The sequence below is a fragment of the Coenobita brevimanus genome, chromosome 52 (genome assembly GCF_032717465.1).
Source record: "Coenobita brevimanus isolate Jiangsu-jjx chromosome 52, ASM3271746v2, whole genome shotgun sequence".
NCBI classification, from domain to species: Eukaryota; Metazoa; Arthropoda; class Malacostraca; order Decapoda; family Coenobitidae; genus Coenobita; species Coenobita brevimanus.
In genome coordinates this window covers 3,101,653-3,120,854 of record NC_137005.1, presented here as the reverse complement: position 1 = coordinate 3,120,854, position 19,202 = coordinate 3,101,653, and the positions used below count along the sequence as shown (strand labels likewise).

Sequence of the window (19,202 nt, the reverse complement as noted above, 5' to 3'; positions counted from 1 at the left end):
GGCCTCCGAGAACGGGCAGCTAAACCTATGCCCAGAGTCGAAAAAACAAAACAAAACACACCTAAGAGAGATATGTATCAAAATGAATGAACAGTAAAGAAGACCGAATAAAAGGGGATGTAATGAAGTCTGAATAACAAAATGGACATGAGGGAATAAACAGAAAGAAAAGTGTGGAATGGACAGAAAGGGATGCACCGAACATAACAGGTGGACAGAGATGCATTAATAGGTGAAGAAGACAGATGTGAGTACAAGAAGAATACGAACGAAATAGTGAAAGGGACAGGAATGAGTCGACAAGGACAAAATAAAATGGACAGAATTCTAGGAACATATGTACTGAAAGGGGAAGACAGAACTAAGAGAATAATGGTGAACACAGGGGGAGAACAGAGTGAACTGAAGAAAGAAAAAGACTGAAGAGGGAGAAAAAGGGGTGGACAAAGGGAGGGAAAAAAGTGGGACAGAGGAAAAAAAAGGGTCTGACAGAAGAAAATGGCTGGACAGAAGACAAGACAGGGTTAGACAGAAGAAAAACGGTTGAAGAGAGAAAGAGAAAGGGTTGGACAGCAGAAGGGTTGGAAGCAGGAAATGGGTTGAACAGGAGAAAAAGGGTTGGACAGAGGAAGATAAAGGGTTGGACAGGAGAAAAAGGGCTCGACAGAAGACGGAAAAGAATTGGACAGGAGAAAAAGCGTTGGACAGAATACGAGAAAGGGTTGGACAGGGGGGGGGGGGGAAGGGAGGGGTAGACCGAAGAAAATAAGATGAAGCAAAATGAGCGATCAGAAAGACAGAAATGGGTGGAAGGAAGGAGAGAAAAGGAAAGACGGGAGAAAAGAGAATGGTGGGCGGAGGGACAGCAGAGAGAAGTGGACAGGTCACAAAAGGGGTGGGCAGGACAGACAGAGATGAAAAGAAGGACAGACAGAAAAGTGCAGACACAACACGAAAGGGTTAACAGAGGAACAAGAAGAGATTAATAGGAGAGGAAAGTTTGGCTAATCCCTCTCTCTCTTGTTCTTTTCTGAGCTCTAGTAATATCAGACACTTCACCATTCTGATGTCACTTCTTTTCTTACGCATTTCATTGCTCTCACATTTTTCACCGTGCTGTTATATGCTTGGACAGGGAAGGTGAAATCAGCATCATTCTGCATTTCACCATTTAATTCTTTGCAAGGCTACTTCATTCTTTCTAGCTTTGGAATGAAGTTGTTAATTACCCTCAAGACTTACTTTCCTGCTAACTCCACTAGCACTTCCTCTTTAACTTTCCAATTACTTCCCCTTTAACTTTCCAACTATAATCGTCTGGAACCAGCATGATAAAGTAAAAATACGTCATTGGACTGAAGGACTTAAAATTGTCCCATTATAACTGTGTATACTCTGAGTTTTCTGTTTTTCCATCGCTTTATATATTTCCAATTCTGCTTCTTTACCATCACAGCCAGACAGTAGAGCATGTTACTTCGATTATCTTCTTGTATCTCTTGTTCAGCTTTACTATTAGACTTGCTACTTTTTTATTCATAGTATACAAGTCTTTACTAATCCTTGCCCCCCACCCCATTTTTTTTTAAATCAGAAATCCTACACCATGTCCCTTTTCTTCATGCCTGCCTCTGAAATGGAATTCGTGACCTTCAGACCATTTTTTGAACGTCTCGCCTGATTTTCTAACCTCAGGAGGACCCGCAATTTCTCAGTTTAATTTCTCAACTCACTCTCAGTACTTACAAAAAGAAAAAAAAAACGTACAACTTCATGTGGTTTCATTATCAGGAGATACAACGTTGTAGATGCATTCCCAAACTCAGTTCCCAAAGAAGGTTAGTTTATAATACCCATGGACTCTCTTGGAAACTAATTACTGTGTCCATGAATCCTCTAGAAACTTAGGTCTATCATTACCTTCCAAGATAACAGAAGAGTCACATATTAGCAGAAGGTAGGAGGTCCTCAAGATGTCACTTATTTTGCTTCTCGTGGACTGCTGACAAGGTTAACATCCAAGTGACATCCAAGACCCCTCAATGCCCTAATCGTCCAAAGAGTACCACACGAGACAAGGCGAATTCCACCACCTGTAATGGGTGTGAGTCCTAAGCTACAAGAAAACATCGGAGCCACCAATATTGCGGTGGAAGATACAACCTAAAGAGATAGGGAGAAGAAGAGTGCGAATTTTGGGGAGAACGAGTACCAATTTTAGGGAGAAAAAGCATACCAATTGCAGGCAGACAAAGCACCAATTTTAGGGAGAAAAAGAGTACCCATTTTAGGGAGAATAAGAGTACCAATTATAGGGAGAAAAGGAGTACCAATTAAAAAGTAAATGCCACCGTTACAGTGGAATGAGAAGATCAATTATACAGTACAAAAAGATTCAAGAATTACAGAAAGGAAGGAGACACGAAATCTAAAGAAGTTATTAATTTCACGCTGAACATAATTTAATAATGAAGCAGATATCAATCATACAGGGGCATAGATACTACATATATAGAGGACATATCAATTCCATAGAAAAGTACTTACCAGGTTTACAGTGACATAGTATTAGTTACAGTGAAACAGACACTAACAATACAGTAAAGATGCAGGCAATTTGTAGTATATAAGTTCTAAATTGAAGTATAAATAGGGCACAGTAGAGTACACACAAATTCTACAAACACATATCATTTTAATTACAAAGAAGATATCAATGAAGTAAAACCAATACTACAATGAAGTGAATGTCAGTTTTACACGTGAGATAAAATTTACAGAGACAACACAGCACACAGAATTTTTTACTGCCAGATAGAAACCAAACTAAGACACAGATCTGAATCACCGAGAAGCACAAACCACCTTACTAAAACTTGCCAATTCAAAGCCGCTAAAGGTCAACAAGTTCTAGACAAAAGCTCACCCTTTCCCTCTTAAGAAAAGGTAAATAAAGACGTGATTTAAGAAGACACCAATGCATCTTCTGACAACCCTCACTTAAACCCTTTCAGTACGTAGAAGACTTATCAAAACAGCTGTTACTTCGAAGAGATATTACCCAAATTTGTCCCATATAATTTCCAAAAACCTTTAAGTAATGTTTTTTTAATGCTTTCTATTTATGTTACTGCCAGACTCTTATTTGGTTCTAAAACTGCTATATTATGCTTACAACCAGTATGATGTGCTACTGATACCGTAACACACACACACACACACACACAGAAGAGGGTCGTTATATGGTATCCCCAAAATATTAGGGGGAAAAAAGAGCACCATCATCTTCACAGTAACTTTATTTTGGTCAGATTAGTTAACATCAATAATTCTGGTATAATCCGATCTTTCAATAAATGAGGAAATGGTACAATTCTTTCTATTTTATATGATTCCAACGAACTGAAAACTTTAACAAACAACTTCTTTTCTTCAGAATTATTTGTAGCATCTCCAAATCAGATCCTGAGTGAAAAAGGTACAATTATATCTCTTTAACGAATCCAACATGAAGAAATTCTGATAAAATTGGCACAGAAATAATTATTTTTTGAATTATTGCTCAAAATCAACTCCTTTAATCTGTTCATCTATCACAAGCCTATGAACATATAATCCAAGTCTATAATTTATTTCCTTTAGGCACTGAACTTGAAATATCCAGTTCCGTGTTTCTTTAATTTATCATCAGCTAACAACTAACCTGTATGCTATTTCCTATGGCATTATTACTGAACTGCCTCATCCAAAACTTTCGTAATCTATCCCAAGCTTTAACTAGAGCTAAAACTACAGCTACAAGCCTGTGTGTGCGCTGTAGGAATTTGGGAGAGTGGAGGAAAATGCGAAGTGGAGTAACAAACTCTCACCTCTTCCACCTAAAGGAGGTGTGGATGTAGAAGAGAAGTGTGGAATGACAGGGAGATAGGGCGATGAGAATGGAAGCGTGTAGTGTGGATATGTGGAGTAACAGGATGAAGAGAGTGAAAGTGCGTAGTGGGGACATGTGAAGTAATAAGATGAAGTGTGGAAAGGTGTACTGAGGATAGGCGAAGTAAAAACTTTTCATTATATTTACCTGAAGGAGATGCTCAGTGCTGCCTAAAAAGGTAGGTTAACGCAGGGGAAATACGTAGTGACAGAGGAGAGTAAATAAAAATATATAAGCAACATATATGGATAGAATATAAGGAACAGGAAAGGTGTGGAGTACCGGTAACCCTCGCCCCTTTTAATGTGATGTGAGTTTGGAGGTGTGGAGTGTATGTCAGGAGGTGTGGAGTAAACAACTCTCACCCCTCCATCTGTAGTGTAAGTGTGGAGTGTAGTGCAGGTGTGGAGTGTAAGTCAGCAGGTGTGGAGTAAACAACTCTCACCCCTCCATCTGTAATGTAAGTGTGGAGTGTAGTGCAGGTGTGGAATGTAAGTGAGGAGGTGTGGAGTAAACAACTCTCACCCCTCCATCTGTAGTGTAAGTGTGAAGTGTAGGGTCTGGAGTGTTATGTCAGTAGGTGTGGAGTAAGCAACTCTCACCTCTCCATCTGTAGTGTAAGTGTGGTGTGTAGTGATGTGGAGTGTATGTCAGGAGGTGTGGAGTAAGCAACTCTCACCCCTCCATCTGTGGTGTGTGGTGTGTAGTGCAGGTGTGGAATGTAAGTCAGGAGGTGTGGAGTAAACAACTCTCACCCCTCCATCTGTAGTGTAAGTGTGGTGTTTAGTGCAGGTGTGGAGTGTATGTCAGGAGGTGTGGAGTAAGTAACTCTCACCCCTCTTAGTATAATGTGTGATGGTGTGGGGTGTAAGTGTGGAGGTGTGGAGTAACCAGCACTCACGGCAATACAGCGACTTATGTTGTGCAAAACAAAACACATTAAAGAAAACTAACAGATAATTAAACACAAATACGTTGAAATGGGGCAAAGAAGATTTTACCAATAAATTTTCATACACTGAGATGCAAAACTTGTAAAAAAAAAAAATCGGTAAATATTCTATCATCCCCAAGAACAATAAAATAAAAAGGGTCTGTCCAATCGTAACCTCACCTGTTCACATCAAGGAAAGACTCATTATCACGAACAGGTGCTTGTAAATGGATAACCGTGATTCCTTTAAATTTAATCACAAGAATAAAGAGAGCACGTAAGGATCAAACTAAAGGGAATTATAGGGGATCCGTCTTCAAAGATAATAAATATGAACTGAAAAAACGAAGTGTGAAGAACATATATCAAAGAATTACTCCAAAAATCAAAGGATGTGAATAAATATAAGTTTAAAGCTATGTTTCTAAGGGAAGTGAAGCAGAAGTGTATTAAAGTGAAGTATGTGTCGCAGAGAAGTGTGAGGGAAGTGTAAAGGCATTCCAAACAGCCAACACAGACCTGGACCGACAGTGTAGCTAGAGATAAACTGCTTACCCTCGTCACTTACACTGCAGCTGCCTACTCACCTACCTACTTAACTTCCCTGCTCGTCCCTCCTCCCTGTCTCTGGTCACGGGAGGAGGAGAGCAAGCAGAGCCCTAAGTTATCACCAAAAGTTATTCTAAACAGTTAACAGGCGTTATCCTAATCTTCCAGAAGACATTATCCTCTACTGATTTCTAAGTTATTCCACCTGCTTACTTATTTACCTACCTCCCTGCTTGTCCCTCCCCCCTCCTCTCTGCTCACAGGAGGAAGAGATCAAGCAGGCCCTAAGTTATAAGCAAGAAACAATATCCTGAAATAGCAGCTGACATGAAATCGAATAAGTTACTTCACATAATCACCTACCTTCCTACCTGCCTATCTACCTACCTCTCAGCTCACGCAAAGGAGAAGGCAAGCACGGTTCTAAATAATTACCAGACTACCGAAGAACACTATTCTGAACTGATTTCTATCTTATTTAACCTTAATACCCAAATACTCTTAACCACGAAAAGTTATCAACAAAGTGTACTGCCCTAAACTCATTTAAAACACCGTACACCTGCTAACTATATCCAAGTAACTTTTAGAATTTCACTGTACAATTTCTTCTGTATTCATCATGGGGCCTGTGAAATTTTTAGACTGCAAAACATTAATATTTCTATAATTATTTCTACGTCCCATTACTTCTGATAATTCCAGTCACTTTTAATTCAGAGTTTCTTCATGCAGGATTCATGATGGACCTTTGAAATCTTGAAAGAACTGTCATCCAATTTTTTTATGGCTCAATATGGAGCGTAGGGGTCCGGGACTAGGTTGCCGTCCTGATATTTAAGATGGATGGCCAGTCGCTCGTCCCTGGGTGGAATTTTTTGTGCATTAAATCCCAACCATCCCTCAAATGGACCACATTCGGGTGGAGCGTCTTAACCAACTAGATTACCAGGAGCCCAACTGGATATATGGTTACCACCCAGCGAACCAAATGGTTTCCTGGACTATAAGAAACCATTTGGATTGTCACTCAGTGTAGGGTTATCTGAAAGTAGCACTACATCAAGTGAGTGGATGATAGGCGCCACCACCGACCACTAGCGCTCACCAATAATTTTTAGTTTTTGTGAGGTGAATCCTTTCAGAGCTTGACGGCAGATGATACAATAGCTAAATAATTCTTGGCTACTGCGAGATGAATTTTGCTGGTTTCCTATTGGGCTGAAGGAGGCGCTGCTGCCCCAGACGAAGAACTGCTTCCACCATCACCAGCAGTCTCTCTTCGCGGGTAAAGGGGGACGTCGGGGGGGTGGGAGGGGACATAGCGCTCCTCGAAGAAGCCCCTCTTTCACCCATCATCATCATCATCAACACCCATCACCACCATCTTCCGTTACAAGTGAGAAAATGTTAGATACACAATGGAGTGGTATCAAGGCAGGCTTCTGTGAGTATCGCAAGGTTTTTTAGTATTTTTTCAGAATCCAACAAATGAAGAATTGGGACTTACTCTTGGCTTCCTCCAGGGTGATTGCTTGATAGGAACACAAATGCCCTAATCATTTACGGGGCCTAGGAAAGCTTAATTATATCATTCCTGTTCGTGGTATGATACTATATTCAGCTTGAGATTGACCTTGCGTCCTTCAAGGGTTAGGAACCGTCTCCAATAACCCTTTCAGGACACGACAGATCCTTCGCTCTTTTATTCTTGTTACTGGGCTGGGATTTTATTAAGCTGGAGATTTTTTCTACTCTTGTTAATGGTGCACGATCTAATTCAGCCTGAAATTGGCCCTACATTTTCTCTAAGGGTGAAGAAATGTCTCAAGTGGCTTCTCAAGTACTCTTCAGGAGGTGAGGAATCTTAGTTATTTTATATTCTTGCCGCCGACAGATGATTTAATTCGGCTTGAGTGGTTTCCTGTCCTTGAAGGGTTAAGAACCATCTCCAATAACCCTTTCGGGCGTCAAAAGTCTCAGCCATTTAATATTTGCTATCAACTACGAATTTGTTCATTTAAGCAATAGTTTCCCATCGTCCATGAGTCAGAAACCTATGGGAAAAAAAAATACTCCTTCAACACTCAAGCCTGTGAGAAGAAACCAGGCCATTTCAATAAAGGGACGGATTTCCTATTTTCTTCCTGCTACCTTCAGACGATTTCAGTCATCTTCAGGTTGACATTTTAGGCTGGGGGATGAAGTGAAAGCTACATCTGACCCACCTACATACGAAAGCCTCTACGCTGAGCAAAATCGTCAGGAGATAGCAAGAATGAAACAGCAAACGACGTCCTCTGAGGGAGTTAAAGCATTTGAGAAAGAAGGCACTGAGGGGGGTGACTCAATTAAAGGAGCCCTCGTGGTGGAATGGAGTGTGTGTGTGTGTGTGTGTGTGTGTGTGTGTGTGTGTGTGTGTGTGTGTGTGTGTGTGTGTGTGTGTGTGTGTGTGTGTGTGTGTGTGTGTGTGTGTGTGCGTGTGCGTGCGTGCGTGCGTGCGTGCTTCCTCGACCCGCCTCTCCACCACACATCTCCACACCACGGCATAATTTTGGGGGGTCCGTCGCTTGGTACGGCGTGGAATGGCGTCTGCGAGCTTGGGGTGCGATGGAAGGGAAGGGGGGCAGTGAGGGGGAAGGGAAGGGGGGGCAGCGAGGGGGAAAGGAAGGGGACTGAGGGGGAAGGGAAGAAGACTGAGGAGGAAGAGGAAGGGGGCTGAAGTGGAGAGGGATGGTGGAAGGGGAGGAGGGAGAGGGGACGATAGAAGTGTGTAGAGGAAAAGGGGATAGAGAGAGAACTAGATAGGGGTTAAGGTGAAAGGGGAGAGGGTTAAGGTGGAAACAGAGGGGAACTGAGACTGGGAAGGAGGGGGAACTAAGGAAGTGGGGCTGAGGGGGGGTTAAGGGGAAAGGATAGGGGTTGAATGGGCGAGGGATGGGACTGATAGAAAGGATAGATGGTAGGGATAGAAGGGGAGGTGAAAGAAAAAAAAGAGAAAGGGTGGCGCGATAGAAATGACAAAAAGAAGGGGTAGCGACAGAAGACAGAGAATGGGGTAGGCAGACTAAGGCAAAACGGAAGGCAAGAGGACAGAGAAAGTGCATGGGGAAAAGGGGAGGCTGGGGTCAAAGAGAAGAAAGAAGGCAGGAGGATATTCAGAGCGGGTGAAACAAGGGGGAAGGGAGGGAGGGAGGTCATGGAAAGAGGATGCAAAGACAGACAGAGAAGAAGAAGAAAGGGAAGTGGGGAGAGAGAGGAGAGGGAGAGAGAGGAGTGGGGAGCAGTTTGAGGAGGGAGAGACAGAGACAGAAATAAGGTGGGGGTGGTAAGATTGGGGGAGAGGGAGGGGGGAGAGGGTGTTTTTGCAGAGCCCTCGTTATCATTAAGGGGGTGACAGATCTTAGTGGAGTAGCAGCCGGCGCAACTCTCCCCCTGCCTCTTCCTCTTCTCCCCCCTCTCTCTCCTCTCCCCTTCCTCTCTCCCTCGCACCTCAACCCTTTCAAACCAGATCAATTTTACCCTTCCTACTTACAGACGATTTTCCAGACTTCGAAAATTAACTACAATGTAAACTTCAACAATCCTTTCACCAAGCAATTTATTTCCTGTAGCATTCAGTGGGGTAAAAATCGTCTAACCCATGCTGAATATAATCGTCTGGAGGTAGCGATAAAAAACCTGAACAAGACGATTTAATTTAGCTGAGGGATGATTAGCGAACCCCTTTGCTGCTAGGGATCGAGCCTAAGTTTAATAAAGTTGCTTGATGGTAGAACAATTAAAATGAAAAATAAAATAAAAATACTCAAAAGAAATTCAAGGAGGTCACTGTACTGAAGAGGTAAAGGAATCTCTCTCTCTCTCTCTCTCTCTCTCATTTATCTCCATCATTTACTCTTGACCACTCTCCCATTCTTCCTTGGACTCCCATAATCTCCCTGTCTCTCCCAATTTCTCCCATACTCTCTCTCTCTCTCTCTTTCCTTTTTTCCCCTCGTATCACCTCCATTCTTTCTTCATCTTTTCATCCCTTCTTTCCTCCATCCCTAGAGACTTACACACCCTCTTCCTCCTCTGTCCCTCCTCCTCTCTCTCTTCTTCCTCCCTTCCTCCCTCCCCCTTTCCTCTTCTCCCCTTCAATTTCCCCTTAGCTTCTCCCTCACCTCCTCCATCCCAAGAGATTTTCCCATTCTCTCTCTCTCTCTACCTACCTACCTACCTATCTGTCTAATTTATCTATATTTATCGATGTATCTCAATATACTGTATCTTTCTCTTTGTGCCATCTTTCTTTCTCTCTCTCTCTCTCTATCTCTCTTTCTCTCCCTATCTATCTATCTATATTTATCTATCTATGTATCAATGTATCTTTCTCTCTCTCTCTCTCTCTCTCTCTCTCTCTCTCTCTCTCTCTCCAGCCATTACCTACTAACGAGACTCATTACCTCAGATGTGTCACACTCTCTTTATTATACTCGACCAAGGATGCCGTACAAGAGACGGGGCAAAGTTACTGAGGGGGAACGACTGGCTGGGGAGAGGGGAAAGAAGGGGTAAAAGTTGCAAATAGAGGGGAAGAGGGAGGATAAGGGGTAGTAGAGAGGAGTGGGGGAGAAGGAGTGTGGGGAAAGGGGAGGAGGTGTGTGGGGGAGGGGGAGGAGGAGCGTGGGGGAAGGAGGAGCGTGGGGGAAGGAAGAGCGTGGGGGAAGGAGGAGAGGGAGATGAAGGGAGGAGAGAGAGGAGGGGGAGAAACATGATGGTGGGGAGAGGGGGAGGGGACAGAGCAAGGGTTCGGGAGAAGAAAGCCAAAAGTCACAAGATTGAGAGGGAAGGGGCGGAAGAGGGGAGAGGAGAGGGAGAGAGAGTGGAATGGCAGTGAGAGAAGAAGGGGAAGTGGGAGAGGGAGGGGACGTGAAAAGATGGGAGGAAAAGAGAAGGGTGAGAGGTGGGGAAACGAAATGTGGGGATCTGTGAGGGAATGAAGAAGGAGGGGGAGAGAATGAAGAGGTCAATGGATGAAAAGGAGGAATGAAAGAGAGAGAGGGGGAGAGGAAAGAAGACAGCAATGGCGTAGCTTATTTCATAGCCAGGAAAACAAACAATTATCTAAACAAAAAAATGCAAGCGCCAAAGAACGACATAAAAATAAAAAAAAGTAAATGAAGCAGCAGAAATAAGTCTAGAAAGTGATGAATTGTATTGACCAAAAAGGTTAAGGACACGAGAACGAAGAAAAAAACAGGTGTCAGAAAAAATAATTATCTAGACAGTACTGCCCCATATCAGGTGTAAGAAAGACACTGAACCTGAGGAAACAGCAAAGAAAATATAAGAACATTAAAAAAGAAAATCGGAGGTAGGTGAATAAAAAAAACTGGGACAATAATTAAGAAGGTAAACATTCTACTAGTATACCAAGGCACCCCTAGATCTAAAAAAAAATGGGAGAGGGGAGGCACATGAAAAGACGGGAAAGGTAGAAGGCACGAGTGAGGAGGGTACAAGAGAAAAGGATAGAAGCTGAGGCAGAATAGGGGATGGAGGGGCAGATGAAAGTGGAGAAAGAAATAGCAGAGGGGTTGGGTAAGGGAAGAGGGGAACTAGAAAGAAGGGGAGAGGCAGAAGGGTGGAATGGGTGGGATAGAAGAGAAAGAGACGGGAAAAACATGTGTATAAGAGGGGAAGGGAAGATAAATGAAAGGGGTGAGGGATAGAAAAGAGTGACAGGGTAGTAGTGAGCGTGGGGTTTAGGGTAGTAGAAAGGGAGGGGTTTGAGGTAACAGAGAGGGGGAGGAAGGGGGAACAGTGGGTGGGGGTTCTTGAGGGGGAACTTCATTAAAGCCACAACCACACACGGGGAGCACCAGGGGCCGGAAGAGCCACAGCAGCTGCAACATTAACAGCACCGCTCAGTCTCCTTCCACCGCCCACCCTCCTCCTTCCAGCGCTAAGCATCTTTCCAGCATCAACCTTCCAGCACCCCCCTCCTTCCCAGCACTCATCTCAAACACTCTCCTTCCAGCACCCACCTTCCATCCAGTACTACCCTCAAAACTCTTCTCCTAGCACCTTTTTAGCACCTCCTCATACTCACTTCTGTCGGCATCCTCTTAAAACATCTTCCACCCAGCACTCTCCCTGTAATATCCTCCTCAAACGGCCTCTTCCAGCACCCTCATTTAGCACCGTCTTAACTAGAACCGTCCTCCTTCTAGCACTCTTCATAAACACCGTCCCTTCAGCATCTTCTTCCCAGCACACTCCTCAGGCGCTTTCCTATCAGCATTCTCCTTGCAACATCCTCCACCAGCATTCAGCCTCCTTCCAGCACTCTCCTCCTGCCCTCCCTCTATCAGCACTCTCCTTCCAGCACGTAGCCTCCTTCGAGCACGCAGTCTCCTTCCAGCACTCTCCTCTTGCCCTCCCTCTATCAGCACTCTCCTTCCAGCACGCAGCCTCCTTCCAGCACCCTCCTCAAACACCTCCCCCCACCACACACACACACACACCCTCCCCGCCGCCATGACATGTGCGCCGACGTCTCTCCTACGGGATGGGGGGAAATAACGACCTAATTAGCTATAAACGACCGTGATGTACGCAGGAGACGTGAAAATGCAAATATGAGATATGAAAATGAAGATGGGTGTCATAAAGAAGACAGATGGTCTCGCCCGGGCCATTTCCCTAAGCCGGCGGCCCACTTGTCATCTCTACGGCCGTCCGTCCATCAACTCCCGCCGCTGCCACTGCCACGCTGCCTCCTCCTCCTCCGCCTCCTCCTGCTGCTCCTGCTCCTCCACGGCCAACACTGCTTCCTCAGTTTCACTTCTTGTTCTCTCTCTTTATCCTCCTGTTCCTTTTGTTTCGCTTCCTGTTTCCTATTTCTCCCTCGTTTTTTTCCTTCTGCTCCTAATCCCCTGCGACTGCTACTGATCCCTCTTGTTTCTCTTCCCGTTCCTTCTGTTTCTCTTCCTGCTTTTCCTTCTACTTTTCTTGTTTCTACTGCTGTTCTCTCTGCTTCCATTTTTGTTTCTTTTCCTAGGGCGCCTTGTTTTTCTCCTGTTCCTCTGCTACTATTGTTCTCTGTTATTCTTCCTCTTCTTCGGGTTTCTGCTTTTTCCTACTATTCTTCCTGTTTCTTATTTTTCCTATTGCTTCTCTGTGTTTCGCCTCCTCCTGCTCCACCACTGTTACTGCTGCTCCTGTTTCTGTTCCTTTTCCTTTTGTTTCGTTTCTTGTGCTATCTACTTCTCCAATCTTCGTGCTTATACTGCTGCTCCTCCTCGTATAACTCCTACTCCTTCACCGCCACCACCGCTCCTCCTCCTTTCCCTACTGCTCCTAAAGTCTTTCCTCCACCTCTTTCTATCTCTTCTCGTTTCTGCTTTTCTTACTGTTCTTTTTACTCCTTCTACTTATCCTTCTCTTGATGCGTTTCACCTCACTTTCTACCTGCTTCTCCTGTCTCTCTTTCCCTGCTCTTTCTGCTTCTCTTCCTGCTCCCGCTCTTCCTACTACTCTTATAACTCGATATTCTTCTTCTGGTCCTGCTATTGCTGCTGCTGTCGCTCTTACTCTTCTAGCCATTTTTGCTGTTTTTTTTTTTTTTATAATTTTTGCGGCTGCTGTTTCAACCACCACATTACCTACTCCTTTCATCACTGCTACCAAAACTACCAATACTACTATCAATGTTCCTACCACAGTCACCACTACCATCTCCACCACTGCATCATCTACCACTTCACCACAGCCACCATAGCTACCAATACTAATACCACTGTTCCTACCACCGTCACCACTACCATCTCCACCACCACCCCCACATCCACCATACATCACTAAATCTCCACTACTGATCTCCACCACTCTTGCCATCCCCATCACTGATTCTACTCTCATCTCCACCTCTTCCTGCCAGCTCCATCATTACTACCACTTCCTTTCCTGTTCCTACCATCTAAATCACCACTACCATTTCCTCTTCTGTTCCTACCATCTCCACCTTCCTCCTACCATCATCCCCACCATTAATTCCATCTCCATCTCTGTTCCTGCCATCTCCACCACTGCCACCATTGCCTCTTCTGTTCCTACCATCTCCACCTTCCTCCTACCATTATCCCCACCACTAATACCATCTCCATTTCAGTTCCTACCATCTCTCATCTCCATTACTGCTACCATCCCAACCACAACTTCACCACTACTACCAGGCTAAGCGAAGAGATACGAGGAGAGGTGGGGGCTGTGGGGGTGGGGGAGGGAGCCGGGGAGCGTACGTGAGACAGCGGTATGAGGTGGGGGATGGGGGTGGGGGGCTAATGTGGGGAGGAAAGGAGGACAGAAAGATACGAGAGAGGGGGAGCTGAGTGTGAGGGAGGGGGAGGGGGACGTAGGCAACACAGTAGTATGAGATGGGGGGATAGGGGTGGGGGTGGGGAGGGAAGGGGGACAGAAAGATAAGAGAGAGGGGGAAACGGGGGTGAAGGAGGGGAGGGGAAGGGAGAAGTACATGAGACAGAGGTATGAAATGGAGGGTGAGGGGTGGAGGGATCTTGCTGGGGGGGTTGGTGGGGGGGAGGGGTGATAGTTACAAGAGGCGTGCTAAACTTCAGCCCTAATTCCTACGAAAGAATATGGTTAACCGCTTCACTTCAACGACGCATTTTCACTTCTAATCTACCTTAGGAATATATTACACTTTCCAAACTGAGGTGGGGGGGGGTAGATTCAGCTTTCCATAACCCCTTCAGTACGAGACATTTTCAGAGCTGCATAAAATCGTCTGGAGGGAGCAAGAATATAAGCAAAAAATAAATCTATAGAAAAAGATCCCTTACTAGACTGAAAGGGATACTTATGTTTTCATGATGGTGTCTTTTTCATCTATATTCTTGTTTCCGACAGGCGCTTCTATTCAGCCATGGAGAGAGAGAGAGAGAGAGAGAGAGAGAGAGAGAGAGAGAGAGAGAGAGAGACTGAACCAAGATGCCATAATAATTTGGCGTATAATCCCAACGCACAAAACTATATATACATTTCAGGCAACAAAGCCAACAGTAAAGAAAACGCGTACATGTAGAGAAAACGGAGTCATAAACATAAACAAGAGTACGATAATCAGACGCAGCCGTACGAAAGATGACGAAAAACGGCGAATGAGAGGAGAAAATGGGTTACTGAGGAGTGATGAAGGGAAAGATGAAGAGTGAGGAGTAAGAGTGGAAGTTGAAAAGATAGAGGAGGTCTGAAAGGTGATTATAGCGATGTGTGAAGAGTACAAGACGAAAAGAGAGGTGGAAAAAAGAAAGAAGGGGAAAAAAGGGGTGATTGGGGAGATGTTAGAGAAAAGGAAGAGGCCAGAGAAGACAGAAAGGGATGAAAAGCATGTGAAAGAGAGAGAGAGAGAGAGAGAGAGAGACGGATAAAGACAGAAAAAGAGAGCGAGTGGGAGGGTAGGGAATGAAGATAAACCAGAGGATATAGCACCAACATACACAGCAATCAAGGCCTGCAAGAAAAAGGCCTCTAAATAATAAAAGACGCAGTAAAGAGAGCCACAGTAATAAAGGAGGGAGACGGGAGACAGGGGGGGAAATGGAGGAAAGAGAAGAAGAGATGGAGGAGGAAAGGTGGGGAGGAGAGAAAGATGTGAAATGGAGGAGGAAGAGGAGAAGAAACAAGGATGGTGAGAAAATAACGAATACCATAGTGAAAGGACACAGAGGATAGTGATGGAGAAGGAAGAAAATTATGGGAGACAAGAAGAAAACAAACATGAGCACAGAGAATAAGAAGGAGGAGGAGGAAGACGACGAAACCAGGAAAAGATGAAGATAGATGAAGAAAATGATATAGCGAAAGAGAAGACAGAGGGAGAAAAAGGGAAACATAACAGGAAAGAAGACACGAAACGAATGATAAAAATGGAGAGAAATATGAGTGTAAGTAGAAGAGAAGAAAAAAAGAGTATGGGGATGCAATAAAGAGGGTGAGGAGAGAGGAAATACGAAGAGGAAAAGAAAAAAATGAGAGGAGACAGGAGGAGGAGGAGGATGAGTAAGGTGGGAGAAGCGAGGAAGGACAGAAGGACTAGGCGGGGTGGAAGTAGGATGGAAGGAAAGATATGAAATGGAAGGGGGAAGGAAGGAAAGGAAGAAGGAAGAACGGAAGGAAAGTAGGAAGGAAGGAAAGGAGGGAAAATGCAAGAAGGAAGGACAGTGAAAGGGTAAGATTATGAGCTGGAAGAAGGAAGGAAGGAAGGGAAGAAGGAAGGAAGGAAAGGAGGATGGAATAAGGAAGGGAAAGGCTGAAACGGTAGGAAGGCTGTAAGGAAGGAAGGAATGAAGGATAGAATAAGGAAAGGGAAGGCTGAAAGGGTAGGAGGGCTGTAAGGCAGGAAGGAAAGGAGGATGGAATAAGGAAAGGGAAGGCTGAAAGGGTAGGAGGGCTGTAAGGAAGGAAGGAAAGGAGGATGGAATAATGAAGGGGAGGGCTGAAAGGGTAGGAAGGCTGTAAGTGTGAGATGGAAGGTATTGAATCGGACATCTGCCTAAGCCTGGCGCCCACTCGTCATTGCCACACCACCACCTACATCAAGGGGGAGAGGGGGAAGAAAGGGGAGGGGAAGGAGGAGGGGAGGGGAAGAAAGGAGAGGGGAAGGAGGAGGGAAAGGGAAGGAGTGGGGGAGGGAAGGGGAGTAAGAGGTGAAGGGAAAATAGTTGAGGGAAGGAGTGATGGGAAGGAATTTAATTGAGAGAGAGAGAGAGAGAGAGAGAGAGAGAGAGAGAGAGAAGGAAGAGAGAGATATGAGGGAAAACACTTGGGAATGGAAAGGGGTGGGAGGGAAGGGGGAGATAAGAGGAAAGCCGTGGGAGGGAAAGGGGAGGGAATGACAGTATAGGGACAAAGGAGAAGGGAAGGGAAAGGGAGGAGTAAGGAAATAGAGGAGGGCGAAAAAGGGGGCTCAAGGACAAGAATGGGAGCGATGGACTCAAAAGGGAGAGTAAAGAAAGGAGGAAGGGAGGAAACGGATAGCGGGTGAAAGGTGGAAGAGAATAACTGTAAGGTAATGAGATGAAAAGTAAGGAGAGGGACGTTGAGCAAAAGAGACTGGGGAAGAGAAGGAAGACTGGGAATATGGAGGTGGAGGAGGAGGAGGAGGAAGAAAACAAAGGAAAACAAACAGCAACACCTTTATGGTACTTTCGAGGCTGCTTATTACAGAGACGACTATGACTACAAGATCTACATGCTGGCGGATAAGGATAGTAAAGCAAGAAGGCTCCCCCCGCCTCCAAACCCTCCAGGTAAAACTTGCACAAAAAAGTGAGAGGGTCCATCATGCAGCATGGAAAAACAGACATGGTAACTTCATAGGTCAGACTGAAAAGGGAAAGTGACATTCTGTAATACTTTATACGCTACCAGCCTGAATAACCTGAAAGTGAAAGTAATAAAGTAAAATGAATAATCAAATAAATAAATAACAGGAGGACGAGGAGGAGGAGGAGGAGGAGGAGGAGGAGGAAGAAGAAGAGAGGAAGGAAGATAGCCTCACTTCTCATACCCACAGTTCCTTGCCTTCAGTGACAAGGAAAGGGAGAGGAAGATGAGGAATAAGGAAGAAGTGGAAGGAAGCAAAACAGAAAAATGCCAGGAAGAGGTAGTAGAGTTAGCAAGAAGAAAAAGGGGAAACAAAGAGAAAGAGAGAGAGAAATTGAAAGGCGGCAAAGTAAAGAACGAATGAAGCTGAAAAGAACAGAAGCGTAAATGAACGAGTAAGAAGAGGAATAAGAGATAATACGACAAATTAAGAATGAAGATGAATAAGAAAAGAAACTAAGACAATAATCTAGGCGAATATAAGTATTCTAAAAAATGGCAAAGAATGAGATCAGGAAAAGAAAATTTACGCAAAAAGTAGACGCTAGTAGAAAATATTATAGTACTGCCGACAAGGAAGAGAAAACGGGCAGAAAATGAAGACGCCTGAGGAAGAGAGAGAGAGAGAGAGAGAGAATAGCCAACAATACAAACAGCAAGACGAAAGTAGTGGAAAAAAATGATTTTAATGAAAAACCATCACTGGCTGCAACACATTCTCAAAATACTGAATCACTTTCCCTTTTTAACAGTTTACAAAAAATAATAAATATTTCGAACGCTTCACTCAGAAATTTACAGCTAACAAAAATATTCTTAACTCCTCCCACCAACGGACGGGGTATTAACATTACAAACAAAATTAGATAATGATAAATGTGGTGTTCAAATACACAAGAACTGCATGCAATATGCTGAAGACAACGTGAATCCAAATTATAACAAGAAAAACGCAAAACATACCACGCTGAAGTAGGCGATTTTGTTGTGACCATGGGAAGGGGCGGGGTTACAGGGGGACCATAGGGAAGGCTGTCGAGTAAGTGGGGCTTCCAGGTGTGGGTGGCTCCTCCCCCTCTCCCTCTCCCGTGCACTTACACATACCTAGAAGAAAGATCAATGCATTAGGCCAGGAATTGATGTGCATTTAACAACACTTCCTACTGTTTTACTCCTACTATCGCTGTACATTAGTAGTTTTATACTTCACTGCACATACATAATGGAGAAATGAACGAATGTTAGGTCAAGAATAAGAAAAAAATGTCACCTGGAAAACTAATAAAGACCTCATTTTAAGGCACCTTTGTTCTTTCTTGTTCCTTTACACCAAAAAGTTAACAGTAAAATACAAAAAAAAAAAAATGTTTATAAGTGCCATTGCTACTTATAAATGTCCGATTTGCCAGTTTCCCTCGATTTACAAAATTAAATGAAAAAGAAGTGATATATTGGAACACCTGTTTTGATAACTATTTTTTACGACAAAGCACTGTCCAATACACTTAAAATTCAGTCCTATTAAAAAATGGATTCTGAGTTAAATTTCTAGCACTTTTTTTTTCTCCGTCTATAAGTATGCACATTACCACAAAATGCTGGGTGGGTGACAAACACAATGCAGGATGGGACTAATGTTTAACCAGCCTTTTTCTTCATATTCTCTTAGGATGGGACTTATGTTTAACCGGCTATTGTTTTGCTGTTGTTTTTCTTAATATTCTCTAAGTTGGACACATTTCCTACTTCATCACTGTCACCTGCACAACATATAACACTACTGAAGTTCCGCGAAACAACAATCAACTAGTAACACAAATTCTTGGTGTTTACAGAATGACACTGCTCTCCAAACCGATCATAAACAACTCGCACTTACTTATATTAGAAGGATCTTGTCCACTGCTGTTCTGGCGTTTGGTGCAGTGTCTTTATATACTTCGCTGTGTGTGTACCAAGAATGAATGCAACGGTGACGAGACGTATCGGGAAGCTTGAATTTTGGCGATACGTATGGGGCGCGCCGGGAGGTTGGGGGAATTGTCGGATGGTGAAATTTCCGTCTCATAGCAAAAACACAAGTCCAACAAACAATTCCTTCTTGATCTATACTTGCATGAACGACGTAATGGCGATTCGATTTACTCTACAACAACAAATTCTTATTTAGTTACTGTAAAATCTAGAAAATGGTTAAAACTGGCGCGTGAAAGTGCGGCCTTGATAAATAATAACTGGCAACCACCCTCAGAAGGCAACCTCATACGTTTAGTACACTATTTCACCCTCTCTACTGTACGTATCGTTAAAAATAAGACTGATTAACAATTTTCTAGATAATTCTTGAGCAATCTGGCCTTTCACACTCATGACTTTTTGTTTGTTTTTCATGAT

At 43.9% G+C, this 19,202-nt stretch overlaps 1 long non-coding RNA gene across 1 annotated transcript; it reads right to left on the bottom strand.

Annotated features, from left to right (window-relative positions):
• Nucleotides 1-3,289: 3,289 nt before the first annotated feature.
• LOC145400380 (uncharacterized) lies at nt 3,290-18,762 on the bottom strand. Its single transcript, XR_013897431.1, has 3 exons — nt 18,688-18,762; nt 17,772-17,912; nt 3,290-6,801 (listed from the first exon to the last, which is right to left on the bottom strand). It is a non-coding gene; the product is annotated as an uncharacterized LOC145400380 (long non-coding RNA).
• Nucleotides 18,763-19,202: the final 440 nt, after the last annotated feature.